General features: G+C 38.8%; 1 pseudogene across 1 annotated transcript; it reads left to right on the forward strand.

Moving 5' to 3' along the window:
* LOC149749304 (tetratricopeptide repeat protein 8 pseudogene) lies at positions 1–25,586 on the forward strand (annotated as a pseudogene). The gene is made up of 2 exons (XR_016392986.1): positions 1–82; positions 2,822–25,586. The product of XR_016392986.1 is annotated as a tetratricopeptide repeat protein 8 pseudogene (transcript).
* Positions 25,587–26,106: the final 520 nt, after the last annotated feature.

A 26,106-nucleotide genomic window follows, 5' to 3' on the forward strand; every position in this document is an offset into this window, starting at 1 on the left:
ATATCTTCCATCACTGGTGATCAGCTTCCTAATTCTGACAGATACATCTGCCCAGGAAAGTACCTGGACCAAGAATAACTAGGTTAGTCTTTCTCCCTGCCCCCCACCCCACTTCTTTTGTTGACTATACTAACAAAGGGACAGTATCAGGCAAAGGGAAAAATACATCTATTACCAAGCAAAAATGTTTGAGAAACTTACATCTGTAGAGTTCTCTGCCTGTTAACATCTAGTCAAATATTTTTTTCTGAAAGGATGGCCTTCAATTCCCTTCCTGTGTTTTAAGGTGATGCCCTTTTCAAAACACAGCCCTGATTCATACAGATTAAATAGTGTTTGAATTGGCCAGAAAGAGAATATAAGAAGTGGATGTACTTATTCATTTCTGTTGGTCCTTTCTTTAGATTTCCGACATTGTGGTTCTGTGGCAAGTCTGGTCTCTTTGGCTAACCTCTGCAGGGAGGGTACAGTGACACTGGAAGGGAGCATGCAGAAGTGGCAGGTGAATGAGAGAAATTATGTTGAGTTAAATCCATTTAGGGAGGTGATTTGTGGCCATGTGATAAAATGTACAGATGTTAATTGCTTTTCCTCTTCTCATGTATGATTGCCTTGCTGTCCTACCTCACCTGTGTGTGCCTGCAGAGAGCACATGATAGATTTACAAATAGGAGGTTCAGAGAGGGTGTAGTGTGAGAACAAAGGTGCTGGGAGTTGGCGCATGACAGATTAAGGGAAGAGCGGGTGACAAGCCTGGGCAGAGAAAAGAAGCAATATTCAGGCTAGAAGGGGAGACAGCCAGAGCCTGAGATTATCACAAAACTCCAAAGGCAAGGCCATGAATTGATAAGGGATTTCCCTGTCTTCCATCACACACATGAAGAAATCATCTTACCTATTCTGAAGATTCAAGTGTCTAACCAGAAATTCCATTTGGGATGGAAAAATGCCAGAATTCTTCCCCACCCTCTAACTGATTTGTTCACGGCAATTTTGATACCAAAGCGACATGTCATGTTTGACACAGATGACATGGGCATCTAGGGAGAGATAATTCCCAGGCTCCAGCCATGCCTGACACACTCAAAATTTAGATATCCAGAGAGGATGAGGAACCTGCACAGAATATTTAACAGGAGAAAACACAATGGGGTTGGAGAAAAATCAAGAAACATTGGGCTCACAAAAGCCAAAGAGGAGAGTTTCATGGAGTGAATTGTGGAATAACAGAGAAAATAAAATAACATGTGAAGAGATGTGTCTACGTGTCTACTGGATTTGGAAACATGATATGGAAGGAAGCCAGGTTAGAATGGGTTTTTCATTAACTAATTCTTGATGTCCACACACATTTTTTTTGAGTACTTATTATGTAGCAGACATTATTCTGGGTGTTTGGGGATTGATGGATGCGAAAAGAGACATGATGTCTACTTTCATGGTGGCTCATGGAGGGAGGCAAATAAAAAAGAAAACCCCAATTACAAAGACAGGAGTGACGTTGGAATATTGGAGGAAGTAAAAAAAAGGTCATTTAATCTGAGGCATAGTGATTGACAGAATGGAAGAATTAAGAGAAAATATGAGATGACCAGGGGCCGGATCACAAGGGAAAGGTCTTGTAGATTACATGGTAAAGGATTAAAATTTTATTCCGCATGCAATGGGAAGACTTTAGAGTAGATTTTGCATGGGTGCAATGCGATTTGATTTTAAAAGTGAATGAGAGGTGAGGAAGTGGAGATCATAAATAGAGTCAACTTCCTCAAGATATGTGCTGGGTAGAGTAGTAACTAACACTTTATTTAATGCTTGTCATGAAACAGTCAATATTTTAACTATTATTACCATCACTAATTTAATACTACCTACTCCTACAATGGAGCAGGAGCTATTATTAGTCTTACTTTGCTTATAGGTAAGGAAACTGAGGCACAGAACAAAAGTGGAGTTTTTTTTGTTTTTACTTGCTTGTTTTTATTTTGATAGTACAGAGGTAGAGCTTTTATTTTAATAAGAGAGAAAATAGAGAATATGGGCATAAATTCAGGTAGGTTTATTATTTGACAGAAGTTATGAGCTTACGCCTTACGGTGTCAATTTTCTCAGTGCTCATCAGCTGAGGAAGAAGGAGCTGGGTGGCTCAAGGGTGAAAAGTGACCTGGTGGGAGAGTAGGATATCAATGTGCTGGGAAATGTTTAACAACTTGTTTTCCTCTAAAAGCTTATCCTTTACAGTTAGATCTATAATCTGTCTGTAGTTAACTTTTTAGTATGATGTGAGGTAGGGATCAAAATGCATTAGCTTTCAGATGAAAATCCAATTTACCCAGCACTATTTATTAAAATGACTATCCTTTCTTTACTAAATCACAGAGTCATCTTTGTCAACTAGTTGACTTTATGTGTCTGGGCCTGTTTCTGGAACCCTTCACTCTGCTCCATTGGTCAGTTGAAAACCTTTGTTTTTTCACTAACATTTTCAGTCTCTACAAAGAAGGCTCAAATAAGACCTCTTGGGTTTGCTTTTACAACTATCAGGAATTTTATTGAGGTCAAGTATAAATATCTACATATGAAATATAAGGTCTCCCGTATTATCTTCTCCAAATACAATGTGAGATAGATAAGAACTAGTACGATGCACTGCTCAGATTCTCCTACAGGACAGAAAGTCTTATTTCTTTAACTGCTGGGAATGCTGTCAACATCCAGCCCTTAGCTGCCAGTCCTCTTCAGGATTGCCATAGACAGCTACCTGGCCCAAAGTCATGCCCCCTTCCTGGGGCAGCCCACATCAAACGACTCCTCTTATGGACAGCTGTTATCATGGAATGAGAAGCTAAAGGGCTCAGGAGGCAGAGGCACTATGGAGATCAATGGAACTTTACCTGTGTCTGCTGGTGGAGATATTCCTCTAACTCTGAAAAGCCCCGAGTTGCAACAACAGGAAGCTTCTCCAAGAACTTCGAGAATCTCCCTAAGTGGGTCACCAGGAGTGATGGTAAGTGGGGCCACTTCTACTTCCACTTCTTAGTTCCTGGACCCATGTATTCAACCTATTAGGGATCTATTAGGAAACATTTAAAGGTCAACGATTTAAAGTACAACATTCTAAAGGACGGCACTCCTGTGCAATACTCCTTGCAAGGTATTGCCTCTGATCTGTCATTTTAGCGAGTTCTCCTTCGTATAGTATGAGCTGGTAGATTCTGCGGTCACGTGCTGACTCCTGTACTTCCTTTGTTGTTGTTCTCTTGATATGAGGTGATGTAATGTGGGATGCTGGGACAGTGGGTCAAATACCTTCCAAGCTCTCAGGCCTGCACATAGGAGAGGCTAACCCCTACGTGGAATATTTGCATATTAGTGTAAGAATGAATTGTTACCTTTTCCAAGGTGGAAAGGGTCTAATGTGGTAAAATACCACGAACTGGCTGGTTGTTTTTTTTTTTTTTTGAGTTTTATTTTATTTTTTTATACAGCAGGTTCTTATTAGTTATCCATTTTATACATATTAGTGTATATATGTCAATCCCAATCTCCCAATTCATCACACCACCCCCCCTGCCACTTTCCCCACCTTGGTGTCCATACGTTTGTTCTCTACATCTGTGTCTCTATTTCTGCCCTGCAAACTGGTTCATCTGTAACATTTTTCTAGGTTCCACATATATGTGTTAATATATATTTGTTTTTCTCTTTCTGACTTACTTCATTCTGTATGACAGTCCCTAGATCCATCCACATCTCTACAAATGACCCAATTTCATTCCTTTTTATGGTTGAGCAATATTCCATTGTATATATGTACCACATCTTCTTCTTTTTTTTTTTTTAACATCTTTATTGGAGTATAATTGCTTTACAATAGTGTGTTAGTTTCTGCTTTATATCAAAGTGAATCAGCTATGCATGTACATATGTCCCCATATCTCTTCCCTCTTGCATCTCCCTCCCTCCCACCGTCCCTATCTCACCCCTCTAGGTAGTCACAAAGTGCCAAGCGGATCTCCCTATGCTATGCGGCTGCTTCCCACTAGCTATCTATTTTACATTTGGTAGTGTATACATGTCCATCCCACTCCTTCACTTTGTCCCAGTTTACCCTTCCCCCTCCCCATATCCTCAAGTCCATTCTCTAGTAGGTCTGCGTCTTTATTCCTGTCTTGCCCCTAGGTTCTTCATGAACATTTTTTTTTTTAGATTCCATATATATGTGTTAGCATATGGTATTTGTTTTTCTCTTTCTGACTTACTTCACTCTGTATGACAGACTCTAGGTCCAGCCACCTCACTACAAATAACTCAATTTCGTTTCTTTTTATGGCTGAGTAATATTCCATTGTATATATGTGCCACATCTTCTTTATCATCTGCTGATGAACGCTTAGGTTGCTTCCTTGTCCTGGCTATTGTAGATAGAACTGTAATGAACATTGTGGTACATGACTCTTTTTGAATTATGGTTTTCTCAGGGTATATGCCCAGTAGCAGGATGGCTGGGTCATATGGTAGTTGTATTTTTAGTTTTTTAAGGAACCTCCATACTGTTCTCCATAGTGGCTGTATCAATTTACATTCCCACCAACAGTGCAAGAGGGTTCCCTCATACCAGTTAGAATGGACATCATCAGAAAATCTACAAACAACAAATGCTGGAGAGGGTGCGAAGAGAATGGCTGGTTGGTTTTATTATTGTATAATAAACCACCCCATAACTTAGTGACTTAAAATAACAATTCTGTTTTACTCATGATTTCCTGGTTTAGGAAGTCAGGAAGGACTCAGCTGGCCAGTATGTCTCTGGTCCACATGGCTGTAGCTGGGGTGTCTGAGGCTAGAGGATTCACTTCTAAGGAGGCTTTTTCCTCAGATGTTTGGAGTCTCCGTGTACCTTGGCCTCTCTCTCTCTCTGTCTCCGTGACATCTCGTTGTTCAGGGCCTCTATAGTTGGCTTGTTTTCTCATAGCATGGTCATCTCAGGGTACATGTCTCAAGCTGCTTATTTGACAGCTGGCATCTCTCAAACAAGAGTTCCAGGAAAGAGGTTTCTGAGAGGTCCGTTCTGAGAGGTGCATTCTGAGAGGTCTAGGTAACAGTTGCAAGGCTTCTTACAACTTAGCTTTGAAAGTTACAGAATATCTGTATTTTTTTTAAAAATATTTATTTGGCTGCATCGGGTCTTAGTAGTGGCATGCAGGATCTTTCTTTCTTTCTTCCTTCCTTCCTTCCTTCCTTCCTTCCTTCCTTCCTTCCTTCCTTCCTTCCTTCCTTCCTTCCTTCTTTCTTTCTTTCTTGCTGCATTGGGTATTCGTTGCTGCATGCGGGCTTTTCTCTAGTTGTGGCGAGCAGGTGATACTCTTCGTTGTGGTGCACAGGCTTCTCATTGCAGTGGCTTCTCTTGTTATGGAGTATGAGCTCTAGGCACACGGGCTTCAGTAGTTGTGGCACGTGGGCTCAGTAGTTGTGGCTTGTGGGCCCTAGAGCGCAGACTCAGTAGTTGTGGCACATGGGCTTATTTGCTCCGCGGCATATGGGATCTTCCCAGACCAGGGCTCGAACCCATGTCTCCTGCATTGGCAGGCGAATTCTTAACCACTGCACCACCAGGGTAGCCCAGCATGCAGGATCTTTAGTTGTGGCATGTGAACTCTTAGTTGCGGCATGCGAACTCTTAGTTGCAACATGCGGGATCTAGTTCCAGTGATTGAACCCAGGCCCCCTGCATTGGGAGTGTGGAGTCTTAGCCACTGGACCACCAGGGAATTCCCCAGAATGTCTGTATTTTTATTGGTAAGTGAGTCACTAAGGCTCAGCCTGGATCCAAGGGAAAGGAGGAACACATTCTACCTCTTGATGGTGGGGATGGCATGTGCATAAAGGGAAGAGAGGAATTGATGGTGGCCACATTTGAGACAAACTACCACGGTCTCATTGAGAGTCCTGTAACAGGAATTTAGGGTTGACCTGTTGTTGGCAGATAGGAGATTTGGCAGTAGCAATAGCTAGATCAGCTTTGGTAAGTGGGAGCCCATGGTTTTCATCTCATGCATAGCCTCCATTTCTGCCACCATGGCTACTTTTCCATGTGCCCAATGCAAGGGATGGCCAATGAAGAAGCTAACGTTATGTCTACTATCAAATAATTTTATCTACTTGTGTGCTTAGTGCTTTTTCTGTCATAGATTCTCTTTAGGGATTATATGCAATACAATACCTTCAGACTTTGAATCCATTTCCATATGTCCATCCACATGCTCCTACTATAGATTTTCTAGACCCCAGTCTTCCAGTATTTCTCCTTCCAAAATCTTGATCAGTTGTACTAAGACATTCCCTAGTGACCACATTCCCCCCACCCCCTTTTTTTAATCTCAAACAGATGTGCCACCCAAAGCTTGGCCCAATGGGAGGATTTCCTCTCACTGTTCTCTTTCAGAATCACCCTTGAATAGGAATATAATTTGGCCACTGTCTACTTAGGCTTACACTCACATACTGAGCTGACAAATCCATGGACCAAGCTTAATCATTTTTCCCTTCATGAGTATTAGTCAATATTCACCAGAGAAACAGAACCAATAGAGGAGATCTATATCTATATCTATATCTATGTCTATGTCTATGTCTATGTCATCTCTATCTCTATATCTATAATGTATATGTATACCTGTATATATACATAAATATATGTATAAATATATATACATAAATTTATTATAAGGAATTGGCTCATGCTATTATTGAGGCTGGCAAATCCAAAATATATAGAACCAATGTTCCATTTTGAGTCGAGAGGCCAGAAATTGCTGTAGAACCAGGAAGAGCGGATGTCTCGGTTTGAAGGCCATCAGGCAGGAGAATTCTCATATTCAGGGGAGGATCAACCTTTTGTTCTATTCAGTTCTTCAACTGATTGCATGAGGCCCACCCACATTCTGGATGGCAATCTGCTTTACTCAGTCTACCAATTTTTTTTTGGATAGGTAAGAACTAGATTTATTGGGAGAGATATGCACTCCATAGAGTGTGGGCCATCTCAGAAGGCGAGGAGCCTACCAATTTAAATGTTAATCTCATCCAAAAACACCTTCATAGAAACACGCAGAATAATATTTGCTCAAATATCTGGGCACCCTGTGGTCCAGTCAAGTTGCCACATAAATTAACCATCATGGTGAGCTAGTTATAAAGTAACTGCTATGTGGCTGTATGTGTGAGCTGGTGCAATAGTGGTGGGTGACAATGACATGCGGATCTAGCTACCTGCTCATGGAGCTTGCTTGAACCCTCAGTCCCTGTTCATGCTCAACCTCAGATGTTCCACTTGCATCTCATGATGGCCTGCTGCTGGGCCCTCGGGCCTTATTATGAGTTTGTGGGTCTGACAGCTTATGATCAGCAGTTCTGGCCAGTGGTGCACTTGATGTTCCAGGAACAAGCTCTCCATCTCTACCATAGTTCAGTAGAACAGCAGAATTTGTTGTTTGTAAGATATACAATTCTCCACTGCAGGGGGTAGGGCCTTGCTCTCTCGCTAGTGCTGTCACAAAGTTCACACAACATCTTTTCCCACTCCTTACACCTCCAGTGCAATAGTGACTACTGGTCATATGATTCAAGAAGCAGGGCCCCTTGCACCACAACCTGGGCCTGCTTGCTTTCTCTTTCCTGCTTTGGACTCCATAGAAAATGGGTAATGTCCCAGGTATGGGATATTCTTTCAGAACTCGAAGAAGCTGGTTTTGTGTTGTACTTATTGATGAGAGATACAAAGTAAAATAATCGATCCTTTACTTTGGAGGAAATGTCCAGCATGCTCTAGACTACTAAGCCCCTAAAAATTTAATTGATATGACAGCTCCCTGAGTATTTGTAGAATTTATCTCCCACTTTCTAATGTCCTGAGGGATGCCCAGGTGGCCCAGGCAAATGTATTTGGTTAAAAACTATTGTTATCTATTCTAAGTGAATGTGAACTGTTTCTGATTTGTTTTGATAAGATTGGACAATAATGCATTTGCCAGATCAATTGTCCCAACAACATTTATGGAATATTCCTTAATTTTACTACTTATTAAAATGTAACTTCATATATGCATGAGTGATTGGGAATTGCTACTTTGGTCCACTGATCTATTTGCCTATATTGGTGCCAGGGCCACACTTCTTTGGGTTTTGTAACATTATATTATGCTTTGATACTTTGTAAGGCATGCTTTTCCACACCATTTATATATCTTAAAGTTTTTAAAGTTATTTTTGCAAATTTACTCTTCCATAAACACTTTGAGGTTAGTTTGTGAAGTTTCATAAAAGAAAGCTATAATGGAACTTTTGTTGGGATTAAACTAGATTTATAGATTTTGCTGTTGAATAAATGATTTGAGAGAATATGAATGCATAAAAGTGAAAAGGGTTAGAGGAAGTTTGAGTCATAGACACACATAATTTTTGATAGACATAAATAGGCAAAACCCCCTCTTGAAATAAATGTCCTAAAACTCAGTAGTCAGATTTTTTTTTTTTTTCTGATGGGAATGTTTTTCATGAGCTACAGACTACATTTCCAGAATATTGAGGGATTTTCTTAATGCACTGTTTCTGTTTTTTTGTTTTTGTTTTTTCATTCTATAATTGATTGAAACAGTTCATGTAGGAGATCCAGGAACAAAATGTATAGCAGACATTGTGATGAGTTGCTCAAATTCCCCCACTTTGGGAGTGAATTCTTATCAGCTTGTTAGCTGGAAGTGCTGGCAGCAAACACTCCTCAGATGTCAGCCCACTCTGAGGTAAATGCCTCATCTGAAGGGTCACTTCTCCCCCAAGCATTCTGCTTTCCCGGGGCAGCCCATAATTGAGTGTAAAGGCTTGTAATGTAAACACCCTCTCACCCCAATGTGGGACAATCCTTGTGTCAGAGCTCCCTGTGGTTGGCTGAGGCTTTCGTTGAGACTTTATTGTAGTATAACAATCATAGAGAAGATGCACAAAAAGAGCATATAGATGGGATTAATAGATACACACTATTATATATAAAATAGAATAACAACAAGAACCTACTGTATAGCACAGGGAACTAAATTCAGTATCTTGTAATAATCTATAATGGAAAAGAATCTGAAAAAGAATTTATATATATATATACATACACATATACATAACTGAATCACTTTGCTGTGCACCTGAAACATTATAAATCAGCTATACTTCAATAAAAAAAAGTATATAGATGAATGTTATCACAAAGTAAACACACCTGGTAGCTTTACCAGTAGCCCTAAACCCTCCTCATGTCCCCTCTCCAGCAAATACTCCTTATTCCTCTCCAAAGTTAACCACTACTCTGACTTCTAACATCAAAGCTTAGTTTGAAGTATGACTTTCATATCATGAAATTCGCTGATATTAAGCATACGGTTCAATAGAATTTGACAAACGCATTTACCTATGTAACCCACAACCCTGTCAAGATAGAGAGTATTTTCATCACCCCGGGAAAATGCCTTATGTCCCTTCTCAGTCCACCCTTACTCCCAGAAGCGACTACTGTTCTGCTTTCTATCCCAGAAGCGACTACTGTTCTGCTTTCTATCACCGTAGATTAGATTTGCCTGTTCTAGAAATTCATATAAATAGAAGCATATACTATGTGTTTTTTGGTGTGTGTGTGTCTAGCTTCTTTTCATTTATCATAGTGTTTTTGGGATTCTTTCTTGCTGTTTTGTGTATTAGTAGTTTATTCCTTTTTGTGACTGAGTAGCATGCTGTTGTATGAATATATCATATTTTGTTTATATACTTTCCTGTTGGACATCTGAACTGTTTTCAGTTTTTGGCTATAATTAATAAATCTGCTCTAAACAGATTTATACAAGTGTTAAACAGTTTTGTACAAGTGTTTTTGTGGACCTAGTTTTCATATCTCTTGGATAAATACCTAGGAATGAAACTGCTGAGTCATAGGGTGAATGTATGTTTAACTCTTTAAGAAACTGCCAATTTTCTGTGTTACACATACACCTGTAATATATGAGAGTTCTGGTTGCTCTATGTCCTTGATAATATTGGTATTGTGAGTCTTTTTCATTTTATCCATTCTAGTGGGTATATAGTGGTAATCACTGGGGTTTTAACTTGCATTTCCCTGATTACTAATGAAGTTAAACACTTTTTCATATGCTTATTGCCATGCCTATATCTTCTTTTGTGAACTGTCTTTTTAAAAATTGAAATATAGTTGATTTACAATGTTTCAGGTATACAGGAAAGTGATACAGTTACACACACACACATAATACACATATATATACATATATATATTCTTTTTCAGATTCTTTTCCATTATAGGTTATTACAAGGTATTGAATATAGTTCCCTGTGCTATACAGTAGATCCTTGTTGGTTATCTATTTTATTTATAGTAGTGAGTATCTGTTAATCCCTAGTTCCTAATTTATCCCTTCCTTCTGTTTCCTTTTTCCTAACCATAAGTTTGTTTTCTATGTCTGTGAACCTATTTCTGTTTTGTAAATAAGTTCATTTGTATCATTTTTTAGATTATACATATAAGTGATATCATATGATATTTGTCTTTCTCTGTCTGACTTACTTCACTTAGTATGAAGATCTCTAGGTCCATCCATGTTGCTGCAAAATGGCATTATTTCATCCTATTTTATAGCTGAGTAATATTCCATTGTGTATATATATATATATATATATATATATATATATATATATATCTCACATCTTCTTTATCCATTCATTTGTCGATGGACACTTAGGTTGCTTCCGTGTCTTGGCTATTGTAAATAGTACTGTTATGACATTGGGGCACATGTATCTTTTCAAATTAGAGTTTTAATCTTTCCTGGGTATATGCCCAGGAGTGGGATTGCTGGATCATACGGTAGCTCTGTTTTTAGTTTTTAAAGGAATCTCCATACTGTTTTTCATAGTGGTAACATCAATTTACGTTCTCACATAAAGAGCACAAGGGTACCCTTTTCTCCACACCCTCTTCAGCATTTGTTATTTGTAGACTTTTCGATGATGGCCATTCTGACCACTGTGAGGTGATACCTCATTGTAGTTCTGATTTGCATTTCTCTAATAATTAGTGATGCTGAGCATATTTTCATGTGCTTTTTGGCCATCTGTATGTCTTCTTTGGAGAACTGTCTATTTAGATCTTCTGCCCATTTTTGATTGGGTTTTTTTTTTATATTGAGCTGTATAAGCTGCTTGTATATTTTGGAAATTAATCCCTTGTGAGTCACATCATTTGCAAATATTTTCTTCCATTCTGTAGGTTGTTTTTTTGTTTTGTTTATAGCTTCCTTTGCTGTACAAAAGCTTTTAAGTTTAGTTAGGTCCCATTTGTTTATTTTTGCTTTTATTTCCTTTGCTTTAGGAGAAAGATCCAAAAAAATATTACTACAATTTATGCCAAAGAGTGTTCTGCCTATGTTTTCCTCTAGGAGTTTTATGGTTTCCAGTCTTACATCTAGGTCTTTAATCCATATTGAGTTTACTTTTGTGTATGGTGTTAGAGAATGTTCTAATTTTATGTTTTTACATGTAGCTGCCTGATTTTCCCAGAACCACTTATTGAAGAGACTGTCTTTTCTCCATTGTATATTCTTGCCTCCTTTGTTGTAGATTACTTGACTGTAAGTGGGTTAATTTCTGGGCTCCGTATTCTGTTCCATTGATCTATATGTCTGTTTTTGTGCCAGATGATTACTTTATTTTTAAAGTGAGTCTTATGTAGAGTAAGTTCTCCAATACTGACTTTTTTCAAGATTATTTTAGATATTCTAAGTCTTTTGCATATCTATGTAAGTTTTCGTGTCATACTGTCAATTCCTACAAAGAGGTATGCCAGAATTTTTATTGCAATTGCACTGAATCAATAGATCAATTTGAAGAGAACTGATATTTTAACAACATTGAGTCTTCTAATCTGTGAACATGGTATGGTATATCCTTCCATCTCTTTAGGACTGATCTTCTTTAATTTCTCTTGGCAATATTTTGAAGTTTTTATGGGTGGCAGTCTCCCATAGCTTTTGTTAAATTTCTCTTAGTAGTTTGTGATTGAAAAAATTATTTTCCAGTTGTTCATTGCTAGAATATATAAAAATACAATTGAGGCTTTGGATCAACTCTGCAACTGTTACCAGAAAACTGGTTTATCTCTGGGAGGGTGTCAAGCCAAAAAACACAACAAAGCCAAAGATGGGGAGAAAGTGATGCCAAAAACTCGGCCTCTGTGCACTGGTGCTGAATTGAATCCCAGAGACGGAGTTTTGGGTGAAGTAGAAAAGAATAGCTTTATTGTTTTGCCAGGCAAAGGGGGAAACAGCGGACTCATGCCCTCGAAACCGTGTGTCCCAACCCAGGGGGGTTTGGTGAGGAATTTTATAGCAATGGTTCAAGGGTGGGGTTGCCAATAAGGATCAGGGTGTGTGCAGGGCCTGCACTCCTTTAATGTGTCCTTAGGCGGTTTCCTGATGAGCTTCTGTGGTTCTCAATGTTGTCAAACTGTGACGTTCTCTCTGGAATGAAGAATGTTCATCAAGTAGTTAACATTGTCCATTTTGATGGGGGTTTAGTTCTGCAGAAGACCTCAAAGATATTGTTATGTGTATTCCTTGAGGTGGAACCAGGACACTGTCTCAAGGCTGCACTATTGTTTTTTGACTGCTCCTGCCTTGTCTCTGCATCCCCACCCTTCCCTGATTAGCAAATGTTTGAACCTGCCCTTTGGAACTCAGGGAAGGTCATGGAGGCTGAAGCCTATTCCCTACAAACAAGAATCAGGGGACCCAGAAAGGCTTCCATGTCCAGGAGCCCCACAGGGTCCTACTCGGTTTCAAAGGGAAGATTTATTACTACTTGCAGCAAGTAAGGAGAACACTGGGGATCTTTCCCAAAGCAGTGTCTCCCTGAACAGCAAAATTGGAGAAGTTTTAAGCTAAGGGAACATGCATATTCATGAAGGGGCTTGGGTGGTTGACAGAGTCCAAGCTTTAGTTGATTCAAGTCAGAAGGCTCAGAAAAGGTCAATATCATCATTATTATTTTAAAAAAAATCTGTATTCTTGAGGGAAGTTTGTCTGTAATTTTATCTCCTTAAATAGTGCTTGTTTTATTTTATTAGAATTATGCTGTCTTCATGTGATGACTTGGAAATTGTTCCTTCCCTCCTCTAGTTTTTGAAAGAATTTTTATAGAATTGGCATTATTTCCTTATTAAATGTTTGATAGAATTCACCATCAAAGATATTGGGCCCTAGCAGTTTTTAAATTAAAAATTTGATATTAAAAAATCCCAGATATAAGGCTATTCAGATTTTCTATTTGTTTTGTCATTTGTTTAAAAATATTTTGCTTTTTAAAAAATTTCTCTTTTATATTTTGGCCATACTACATGGTGTGTGGGATCTTAATTCCCCAACCAGGGTTCAAACACATGCCCCCTATAATGGAAGGGCAGAGTCCTAACCACTGGACCACCAATGAATTCCCTTGTTTTGTCAGTTTTGATAAGTTATGTCATTGTGTCCTCCCCGCCTGTTGATGGTGATGTTCTTGGCTGGGAGTGCCTGAGGCACTCACCCAGCCCTACAGAACCCTCCCCTCCCCTCACTCACAGAACATTCCCCTCACCCTCACCAGTATTGTGGCTGGGCCAATGTTGTTGGGCTGGCCCTTATGGTTCTTATTATGACTGCAGGATGCACTTCAGCAAGAAATGATCAGGGAACTTTTAAGAATAAGATTTATTACTCTCAGGTCCTGGCGGGTACACAACATGCCTGAGGGCCACACAGCAAGGTCTTGGAGAAAGAGAAAGAGAGAGGAAACCTGGAGATCTGCCTCTATTAGGGTCTGAGAGTAAGATGTCTAGGGCTTTGTGAGTTCACTCTTTATTGGTGAATTTAAAGCATAAGAGTGGGAATTAGGGAAATGCAGGGGTCACTAAAGTGGTCAGTTATCTAGGCTGCCTAGGGCTTTATAAAAGGGGAACTTCATCAGTAGGAGTAGCCTAGTTTCTTATCTAGTTATTTTGCTCTGTCATACAGCTGGCAATATGTTTATTTGAGACGGATATCTTTGAAATGGATGCCTCAGCAATCAAAAGCTTAATGTCAGGCACTTAACATTACAATTAAAAACTTAATGTCAGGCATGTACACAACACATGTTTTTCAAGAAATGTGTGTATTTCATGTAAGTTGTTATACATATTGGCAAAATGTTGTTCAAAATAACAACTTGTTGGACTTCTCTAGTGGAGCAGTGGTTAAGAATCTGCCTGCCAATGCAGGGGACACGGGTTTGAGCCCTGGTCTGGGAAGATCCCACATGCCGTGGAGCAACTAATCCCGTGTGCCACAACTGCTGAGCCCACGCACCGAGAGCCTGTACTCCACAGCAAGAGAAGCCACTGCAATGAGAAGCCTGTGCACCACAACGAAGAGTAGTCCCCACTCGCCACAACTAGAGAAAACCCGCACACATCAACGAAGACCCAATGCAGCCAAAAATAAATATAAATAAATAAATTTATTAAAAAACCCTAACTTCTTATTATTTTTAATATCTGTAGGATCTGTAATAATGAACCTTCTTTCTTTTCTAATATTTGGAGATTTTATCTTCTTTCTTTTTCTTAATTTCTCTTGCTAGAGATTTATCAGTTTTATTAATCTTTAAAGAAACTCTTGACCTTATTAATATTTTCTATTATTCTGCATTTTCTGCTTTGTTTTCTGTTCTTATTTTTACTTCTTTTCTTTTAGATACTTTGAATTTTATTTTCTCTTTCTTTTTCTTTAAACTAGCTTCTTAAGGTAGAAACATAGACTTTTTTAAAAAAGATTTAAATTTTATTTTATTTATTTATTTTTTATACAGCAGGTTCTTATTAGTTATCTATTTTATATATATTAGTGTATATATGTCACTCCCAATCTCCCAATTCACCCCACCACCACCACTACCCCTCACGTTCCCCTCTTGGCGTCCATACGTTTGTTCTCTACATCTATGTCTCTATTTCTGCCTTGGAAACCGGTTCATCTATACCATTTTTCTAGATTCCACATATATGCGTTAATATATGATATTTGTTTTTCTCTTTCTGACTTCACTCTGTATGACAGACTCTAGGTCCATCCACGTCTCTACAAATGACTCAATTTCATTTTTTTTTATGACTAATACTCCTTTGTATATATGTACCACATCTTCTTTATCCATTCGTCTGTTGATGGGCATTTAGGTTGCTTCCGTGACCTGGCTATTGTAAATAGTGCTGCAATGAACATTGGAGTGCATGTGTCTTTTTGAATTATGGTTTTCTCTGGGTATATGCCCTGTAGTGGGATTGCTGGGTCATATGGTAATTCTATTTTTAGTTTCTTAAGGAACCTCCATAATGTTCTCCATAGTGGCTGTATCAATATACATTCCCACCAACAGTGCAAGAGGGTTCCCTTTTCTCCACACCCTCTCCAGCATTTGTTGTTTGCAGATTTTCTGATGATGCCCATTCTAACTGGTGTGAGGTGATACCTCAGTGCAGTTTTGATTTGCATTTCTCTAATAATTAGTGACATTGAGCAGCTTTTCATGTGCTTCTTGGCCATCTGTATGTCTTCTTTGGAGAAATGTCTATTTAGGTCTTCTGCCCATTTTTTGATTGGGTTATTTGTTTTTTCAATGTTGAGCTGCATGTGTTATTTATATATTTTAGAGATTAATCCTTTGTCCGTTGATTCATTTGCAAATATTTTCTCCCATTCTGAGGGTTGTCTTTTCATTTTGTTAATAGTTTCCTTTGTTGTGCAAAAGATTTTAAGTTTCATTAGGTCCCATTTGTTTATTTTTGTTTTTATTTCCATTACATTAGGAGGTCCGTCAAAAAAGATCTTGCTGAGATTAATGTCAAAGAGTGTTTTTCCTGTTTTCCTCAAAGAGTTTTATAGTGTCCAGTCTTACATTTAGTTTTTTAATCCATTTTGAGTTTATTTTTGTGTATGGTGTTAGGGAGTGTTCTAATTTCATTCTTCTACATGTAGCTGTGCAGTTTTCCCAGCACCACTTATTGAAGAGACTGTCTTTTCTCCATTATAAATCCTTGCCTCCTTTGTCATAGATTAATTGACCATAGGTGTGTTGGTTTATCTCTGGGCTTTCTATCGTGTTCCATTAATCTATATTTCTGTTTTTGTGCCAGTACCATATTGTCTTGATTACTGTGGCTTTGTAGTATAGTCAGAAGTCAGGGAGTCTCATTCCTCCAGCTCTGATTTTTCCCCTAAAGACTGCTTTGGCTATTTGGGGTCTTTTGTGTCTCCACACAAATTTTAAGATTTTTTGTTCTAGTTCTGTAAAAAATGCCACTAGTAAGTTGATAGGGATTTCATTGAATCTGTAGATTGCTTTGGGCAGTATAGTAATTTTCACAATATTGATTCTTCCAATCCAAGAACATGGTATATCTCTCCATCTACTTGTGTCATCTTTGATTTCTTTCATCAGTCTCTTATAGCTTGTTGAGTACAGGTCTTTTACCTCATTAGGTAGGTTTATTCTTAGGTATTTTTGTCTTTTTTGTTGCAATGGTGAATGGGATTGTTCCCTTAATTTCTCTTTATGATTTTTCATTGTTAGTGTATAGGAATGCAAGAGATTTCTGTGCATTAATTAATGAATTTTTCTTTGTGGTACGTGGGCCTCTCACTGTTGTGACCTCTCCCGTTGCAGAGCACAGGCTCCGGATGTGCAGGTTCAGCGGCCATGGCTCACAGGCTCAGCCGCTCCACGGCACGTAGGATCTTCCCAGACTGGGGCACAAACCCATGTCCCCTGCATTGGCAGGCGGACTCTCAACCACTGCGCCACCAGGGGAGCCCACGTGCATTAATTTTGTATCCTGCAACTTTACCAAATTCATTGATTAGCTCTAGTAGTTTTCTGGTAGCATCTTTAGGATTCTCTATGTATAGTATCATGTCATCTGCGAACAGTGACAGTTTTACTTCTTCTTTTCCAATTTCTCTTCCATTTATTTCATTTTCTTCTCTGATTGCCATGCCTAGGACTTCCACAACTATGTTGAATAATAGTGGTGAGAGTGGACACCCTTGTCTTGTTCCTGATCTTAGAGGAAATGCTTTCAGTGTTTCACCATTGAGAATGATGTTTGCTGTGGGATTATCGTATATGGCCTTTATTATGTTGAGGTAGGTTCCCTCTATGCCCACTTTCTGGAGAGTTTTTATCATAAATGGGTGTTGAATTTTGTCAAAAGCTTTTTCTGCATCTATTGAGATAATCATATGGTTTTTATTTTTCAATTTGTTAATATGGTGTATCACACTGATTGATTTGCGTATATTGTAGAATTCTTGCATCCTTGGGATAAATCCCACTTGGTCATGGTGTATGATCCTTTTAATGTGCTGTTGGATTCTGTTTGCTAGTATTGTGTTGAGGATTTTTGCATCTATGTTCATCAGTGATATGGGTCTGTAATTTTCTTTTTTTGTAGTATCTTTGTCTGGTTTTGGTATCAGGGTGATGGTCGCCTGATAGAATGACTTTGGGAGTGTTCCTTCTTCTGCAATTTTTTGGAAGAGTTTGAGAAGGATGGGTGTTAGCTCTTCTCTAAATGTCTGATAGAATTCATCTGTGAAGCCATCTGGTCTTGGACTTTTGTTTGCTGTAAGATTTTTAATCACAGTTTCAATTTCATTACTTGTGATTGGTCTGTTCATATTTTCTATTTCTTCCTGGTTCAGTCTGGAAGGTTATACCTTTCTAAGAATTTGTCCATTTCTTCTAGGTTGTCCATTTTACTGGCATAGAGTTGCTTGTAGTAATCTCTTATGATGCTTTGTATTTCTGCAATGTCCATTGTAACTTCTCCTTTTTCATTTCTAATTTTATTGATTTGAGTCCTCTCCCTCTTTTTCTTGATGAGTCTGGCTGAAGGTTTATCAATTTTGTTTATCTTCTCAAAGAACCAATTTTTAGTTTTATTGATCTTTGCTATTGTTTCTATTTCATTTATTTCTCCTCTGATCTTTATGATTTCTTTCCTTCTACTACTTTGGGTTTTGTTTGTTCTTCTTTCTCTAGTTCCTTTAGATGTAAGGTTAGATTGCTTACTTGAGATTTTTCTTGTTTCTTGAGGCAGGAATGCATTGCCATAAACTTCCCTCTTAGAAGTGCTTTTGCTGCATCCCATAGGTTTTGGATCATCGTCTTTTCATTGTAATTTGTCTGTAGGTATTTTCTGATTTCCTCTTTGATTTCTTCAGTGATCTCTTGGTTATTTAGTAATGTATTGTTTATACTCCATGTGTTTGTGTTTTTTCCTTTTTTTCCATGTAATTGATTTTTAATCTCATAGTGTTGCAGTCAGAAAAAATACTTGATATGATTTCAATTTTCTTAAATTTACCGAGGCTTGACTTGTGACCCAAGATGTGATCTATCCTGGGTAACGTTCCATGTGCACTTGAGAAGAAAGTGTATTCTGTTGCTTTTGGATGGAATGTCCTATAAATATCAATTAAATCTGTGTGGTCTATTGTGTCATTTAAAGCTTGTGTTTCTCTAATTTTCTGTCTGGATGATCTGTCCATTGGTGTAAGTGAGGTGTTAAAGTCCCCCACTATTATTGTTTTCTGTTGATTTCCTCTTTTACAGCTGTTAGCAGTTGCCTTATGTATTGAGGTGCTCCTATGTTGGGTGCATATATATTTATAATTGTTATATCTTCTTCTTGGATTGATCCCTTGGTCATTATGTAGTGTCCTTCCTTTTCTCTTGTAATATTTTTATTTTAAAGTCTATTTTATCTGATATGAGTATTGCTACTCCAGCTTTCTTTTGATTTTGATATGCTATCGAAATCTTTTTCCATCCCCTCACTTTCAGACTGTATGTGTCCTTAGGTGTGAAGTGGGTCTCTTGTAGACAGCATATATATGGGTCTTGTTTTTGTATCCATTCAGCGAGCCTGTGTCTTTTGGTTGGAGCATTTAATCCATTCACATTTAAGGTAAATATCAATATGTATATTCCTATGACCATTTTCCTAATTGTTGTGGGTTTGTTTGTGTCGGTCCTTTTCTTCTCTTGTGTTTCCCACTTAGAGAAGTTCCTTTAGCATTTGTTGTAGAGCTGGTTTAGTGGTGCTGAACTCTCTTAGCTTTTGCTTTTCTGTAAAGCTTTTGAATTCTCCATCAAAACTGAATGAGATCCTAGTTGGCTAGAGTAATCTTGGTTGTAGGTTCTTCCTTTTCATCACTTTAAACATATCGTGCCACTCACTTCTGGCTTGTAGAGTTTCTGCTGAGAATTCAGCTGTTAACCTTATGGGAGTTCCCTTGTATGTTATTTGTCGTTTTTCCCTTGTTCCTTTCAATAATTTTTCTTTGTCTTTAATTTTTGTTAATTTGATTACTATATGTCTCGGCATGCTTCTCCTTGGGTTTATCCTGCCTGGGACTCACTGCACTTCCTGGACTTGGGTGGCTATTTCCTTTCCCATGTTAGGGAGGTTTTCGACTATAATCAATATTCAATTGATTCAAATATTTTCAAATATTCAAATATTTTCTCGGGCCCTTTCTCTCTGTCTTCTCCTTCTGGGGCCCCTATAATGAGAATGTTTTTGCATTTAATGTTGTCCCAGAGGTATCTTAGGCTGTCTTCATTTCTTTTCATTCTTTTTTCTTTATTCTGTTCCATGGCAGTGATTTCCCCCATTCTGTCTTCCAGGTCACTTATCTGTTCCTCTGCCTCAGTTATTCTCTATTATTTCCTTCTAGTATATTCTTCATTTCAGTTTTTGTATAGTTCATCTATGTTTGTTCTTAATTCTTCTAGCTCTTTGTTAAACATTTCTTGCATCTTCTTGATCTTTGCTTCCATTCTTTTTCCCAGGTCCTGGATCATCTTCACTATCATTCTGAATTCTTTTTCTGGAAGGTTGTCTATCTTCACTTCATTTAGTTGTTTTTCTGGGGTTTTATCTTGTTCCTTCATCTGGTTCATAGTCCTCTGACTTTTCATTTTGTCTGTCTTTCTGTGAATGTGGTTTTCATTCCACAGGCTGCAGAATTGTAGTTCTTCTTGCTTCTGCTGTCTGCCCTCTGGTGGGTGAGGCTATCTAAGAGGCTTGTTCAAGCTTCCCAATGGGAGGGACTGGTAGAGCTGGGTGTTGCTCTGGTGGGCAGAGCTCAGTAAAACTTTAATCCACTTGTTTGCTGATGGGTGGGGCTGGGTTCCCTCCCTGTTGGTTGTTTGACCTGAGGTGATCCAGCACTGAAGCCTACCCCGCTCTTTGGTGGGGCTAATGGCAGACTCTTGGAGGGCTCATGCCAAGGAGTATTTCCCTGAACTTCTGCTGCCAGTGTCCTTGTCCCTATGGTGAGCCAAGCCACCCCCTGCCTCTGCAGGAGACCCTCCAACACTAGCAGGTAGCTCTGGTTCAGTCTCCTATGGAGTTACTGCTCCTTCCCTCAGGTCCTGATGTGCACACTACTTTGTGTGTGGCCTCCAAGAGTGGACTCTCTGTTTTCCCCAGTCCTGTTGAAGTCCTGCAATCAAATCCCACTAACCTTCAAAGTCTGATTCTCTAGGAATTCCTACTCCCGCTGCCAGACCCCCAGGTTGGGAAGCCTGAATTGGGGCTCAGTACTTTCAGTCCTGTTGGTGTACCTCTGTGGTATGTGTTCTCCATTTTGTGAGTCACCCACCCAGTGGTTGTGAGATTTGATTTTATTGTGATTGGGCCCCTCCTTCCATCTCATTGCAACTTCTCCTTTATCTTTGTATGTGGGGTATCATTTTTGGTGAGTTCCGGCATCTTCTTGTTGATGATTGTTCAGCAGTCAGTTCTGATTCCGGTGCTCTCCCAAGAGGGAGTGAGTGTATGTCCTTCTACTCTGCCATCTTGAACCAATCTCTGAAACACAGATTTTTATACCTTTCTTCTTTTCTAAATAGGAGCTGGAAATACTAGCAAACAGAATCCAACAGCACATTAAAAGGACCATACACCATGATCAAGTGGGTTTTATCCCAGGAATGCAAGGAATTTTCAATATACAGAAAACAATGAATGTGATAAACCATATTAAAAAATTGAAGGAGAAAAACCATATGATTATCTCAATAGATGCAGAAAAAGCTTTTGACAAAAATCAACACCCATTTATGATAAAAACCCTCCAGAAAGTAGGCATAGAGGGAACTTACCTCACCATAAAAGAGGCCATACATGACAAACCCACAGCCAACATCGTTCTCAATGGTGAAAAATGGAAACCATTTCCTCTAGGATCAGGAACAAGACAAGGTTGTCTACTCTCACCAGTATAATTCAACATAGTTTTGGAAGTTTTCGCCACAGCAATCAGAGAAGAAAAAGAAATAAAAGGAATTGAAATCGGAAAAGAAGAAGTAAAACTGTCACAGTTTGCAGATGACATGATACTTTACATAGGGAATCCTAAAGATGCTATCAGAAAACTACCAGAGCTAATCAATGAATTTGGTAAAGTAGCAGGATACAAAATTAATGCACAGAAGTCTCTTGCATTCCTATACATTAATGATGAAAAATCTGAAAGAGAAATTAAGGAAACACTTCCATTTACCACTGCAACAAAAAGAATAAAATACCTAGGAATAAACCTACCTAAGGAGACAAAATACCTGTATGCAGAAAACTGTAAGACACGGATGAAAGAAATCAAAGACGATACAAACAGATGGAGAGATATATCATGTTCTTGGATTGGAAGAATCAACATTGTGAAAATGACTATACTACCCAAAGCAATCTACAGATTCAATGCAATCCTTATCAAACCACAAATGGCATTTTTCACAGAAGTAGAACAAAAAATTTCACAATTTGTATGGAAACACAAAAGACCCTGAATAGCCAAAGCAATCTGGAGAAGGAAAAATGGAGCTGGAGGAATCAGGCTTCCGGACTTCAGACTATAGTACAAAGCACAGTAATCAAGACAGTATGGTACTGGCACAAAAACAGAACTATAGATTAATGGAACAGGATAGACAGCCCAGAGATAAACCCACACACATATGATCACCTTAATTTTGATAAAAGAGGGAAGCATATACAATGGAGAAAGGACAGCCTCTTCAATAAGTGGTGCTGGGAAAACTTGACAGCTACATGTAAAAGAATGAAATTAGAACATTCCATAACACTATACACAAAAATAAACTCAAAATGGATTAAAGACCTAAATGTAAGGCCAGAAACTATCAAACTCTTAGAGGAAAACATAGGCAGAACACTCTATGACATAAATCACAGCAAGATCCTTTTTGACCCACCTCCTAGAGAAATGGAAATAAAAACAAAAATAAACAAATGGTACCTAATGAAACTTCAAAGCTTTTGCACAGCAAAGGAAACCATAAACAAGAGGAAAAGACAGGCCTCAGAATGGGATAAAATATTTGCAAATGAAGCAACTGACAAAGGATTAATCTCCAAAATGTACAAGCAGCTCAATAACAAAAAAACAAACAACCCAATCCAAAAATGGGCAGAAGACCTAAATAGACATTTCTCCAAAGAAGATATACAGTTTGCCAACAAGCACATGAAAGGCTGCTCAGCATCACTAATCATTAGAGAAATGCAAATCAAAATTACAATGAGCTGTTCCTTGCCCCCCACCCTCCCTGTGCTGGGCCCTGGTCTTTCGCGCCTTGTTCCCCGCCGCCATGAGCTTGGAGATGGAGCCGTTGCTCCTGGCCTGGAATTTAGGCACAGGAATTTCCAGCTCTGGGCAGATCTGTGCATGCAGATGCTGGAGAAGTCCCCTTATGACCAGATTGAGCATACTGAGGCACATGGTGAAGTAATTTGTACAAAGTTACAAAGTTGGCAGCCTGGATTTTAAAAGCACAAGCACTAAATGAAGTGGTGTACATAGATGAAATTGACGTAGATCAGGAAGGAATTGCAGAAATGATACTGAACAAAAATACTATTGCTCACATTCCATGTCCTGGGACATCTCTGAAACTCCCTGGAACTAACCAGACAGGAGGGCCTAGTCCAGCTGTCAGGCTAATCTCAAGTTGGAATACCCATTACAGGTTTCCTTAGACCCAGAGCACAAAGTGGAAGGCCAGGAACTATGGAATAGGCCATTAGAACACCCAGCACTGCCTACACAGCTTGCCCTATCACCAGCTCATCTGGAAGATTTTTTAGGCTGGAAATGGCTTCCATGCTTACAAGCCCTGATGGACCTTTTATAAATTTATCTAGACTGAATTTAACAAACTATGCCCAGAAACCTAAATTGGCAAAGGCTTTGTTTGAGTATATCCTTCATCATGAAAATGATGTTAAGACTGCTGTGGATTTGGCTGCCCTTTCCACAGAGCATTCTCAGTACAAGGACTGGTGATTGGAGAATGTTACTACAGGTTAGGAATGTATCTTGAAGCAGAAAAACAATTTAAATCAGCCCTGAAGCAGCAGGAAATGGTAGATACTTTTCTCTACTTGGCAAAAGTTTACATCTCATTGGATCAACCTGTGACTGCTTTAAATCTTTTCAAACAAGGCTTAGATAAGTTTCCAGGAGAAGTAACCCTACTTTGTGGAATTGCCAGGATCTATGAGGAAATGAACTATATTTTATCAGCCACTGAATACCACAACGAGGTTTTGAAACAGCACAACACTCAGGTGGAAGCCATTGCATGCATTGGAAGCAACCATTTTTATTCTGATCAACCAGAAGTAGCTCTCTGGTTTTACAGGCGATTCCTGCAGATGGGTGTTTATAACTGCCAGCTTTTCAACAACCTGGGGCTCTGTTGCTTCTATGCCCAGCAGTATGATATGACTCTGACCTCATTTGAACATGCCCTTTCTCTGGGTGAAAATGAAGAGGAGGTAGCTGAGGTCTGGCACAACTTGGGACATGTAGCTGTGGGAATAGGAGATACGAATCTGGCCCATCAGTGCTTCAGGCTGGGTCTGGTTAACGACAATAACCATACAGAGACCTACAACAACCTGGCCGTGCTGGAGATGCAGAAGGGCCATGTCGAACATGCAAGAGCACTGCACAGTTGCAAGCTGCTTCATCCTTAGCACCCTACATGTATGAGCTGCATTTTAATTTTGCAACAGTATCTGATAAGATGGGAGATCTACAGAGGAGCTACATTGCTGCTCAGAAGTCTGAGGCAGCATTTCCAGATCACCTGGGCACTTAACACTTTATTAAGCAGTTAAAGCAGCATTTTGCCATACTCCGAGTTTTCCTCAGACTAAAGATATTCTTATGGAGGGACATTATGCAAGGAAAACAGTAGTGTATATATATGTGTAGTACAAACATGTGCTTGATATTAGTGAAGGTGACATAAGGGAAATTAAACCAGGATATTTAAAACTTTATAATAATAACTTTATAAGATAATGTTTTAAAAGAAAGGATTTAAGCATTTGTAAACAGATTATGAAATCTACCACATTATATGGTAGATGTTTGTTTATAATGTTTATAAAACATTTTCATGAATTGACTCAAATTTTATAAATTCACATTTTTAATGTCCTTTATCTGACCACTAGCTATCATGTAGCTTAAAGGGTCTGAAATCTGCCTTTAAAATTGCACTTTTAGGACTAAAAGTGTATATATACTTATCCTTGGTAGAGACTTTAGAGATTAAAAATTGTACTTAAAGCTATTTTTTATCAAATGCTTTGTGAGACACTCTACTTTTTCTTATATATTATGTTTTAAAATAAATGTGTATAAAACACCAAAAAAAACTTACAATGAGGTATCACCTCATACCAGTCAGAATAGCCATCATCAAAAAATGTACAAACAATAAATGCTGGAGAGGGTGTGGAGAAAAGGGAATCGTCTTGCACTTTTGGTGGGAATGAAAATCGATACAGCCACTATGGAGAACAGTAGGGAGGTTCCTTAAAAAACTAAAAATAGAACTACCATACAACCCAGCAATCCCACTACTGGGCATATGCACTGAGAAGACCATAATTCAAAAAGAGTCATGTACCACAGTGTTTATTGCAGCTCTATTTACAATAGCCAGGACATGGAGGCAACCTAAGTGTCCATCGACAGATGAATGGATAAAGAAGATGTGGCACATATATACAATGGAATATTAGTCAGCTATAAAAAGAAATGAAAATGAGTTATTTGTAGTGAGGTGGATGGACCTAGAGTCTGTCATACAGAGTGAAGTAAGTCAGAAAGAGAAAAACAAATACCATATGCTAACATATATATGGAAGCTTTAAAAAAAAAAAAAGGGTCTGAAGAACCTAGGAGCAGGACAGGAATAAAGACGCAGATGTAGAGAATGGACTTGAGGACACGGGGAGGGGGAAGCGTAAGCTGGGATAAAGTGCGAGAGTGGCATGGACATATATACACTACCAAATGTAAAATAGCTAGTGGGAAGCAGCCACATAGCACAGGGAGATCAGCTTGGTGTTCTGTGACCACCTAGAGGGGTGGGACAGGGAGGGTGGGAGGGAGACACAAGAGGGAGGAGATATGGGGATATATGCATATGTATAGCTGATTCACTTTATTATGCTCCAATAAAGATGTTAAAAAATATAGGAACTGAAAACAACACATTTAATTTTTTTAACATGTTTATTGGAGTAAAATTGCTTTACAGTGGTGTGTTAGTTTCTGCTTTATAACAAAGTGAATCAGCTATATGTATACATATATCCCCATATCTCTTCCCTCTTGCGTCTCCCTCCCACCCTCCCTGTCCCACCCCTCTAGGTGGTCACAGAACACCAAGCTGATCTCCCTGTGCAGTGCAGCTGCTTCCCACTAGCTATCTTATTTTATATTTTGTAGTGTATATATGTCCATGCCACTCTCTCACTTCGTTCCAGCTTACCCTTCCCCTTCCCTGTGTCCTCAAGTCCATTCTCCATGTCTGCGTCTTTATTCCTGTCTTGCCCCTAGGTTCTTCCAAACAATTTTTATTTTTTAT

This window comes from Delphinapterus leucas, chromosome 4, assembly GCF_059928025.1.
Source record: "Delphinapterus leucas isolate spDelLeu-1000000601 "Yukka" chromosome 4, BTC_Dleu_Yukka2, whole genome shotgun sequence".
In the NCBI taxonomy this organism is placed as follows: Eukaryota; Metazoa; Chordata; class Mammalia; order Artiodactyla; family Monodontidae; genus Delphinapterus; species Delphinapterus leucas.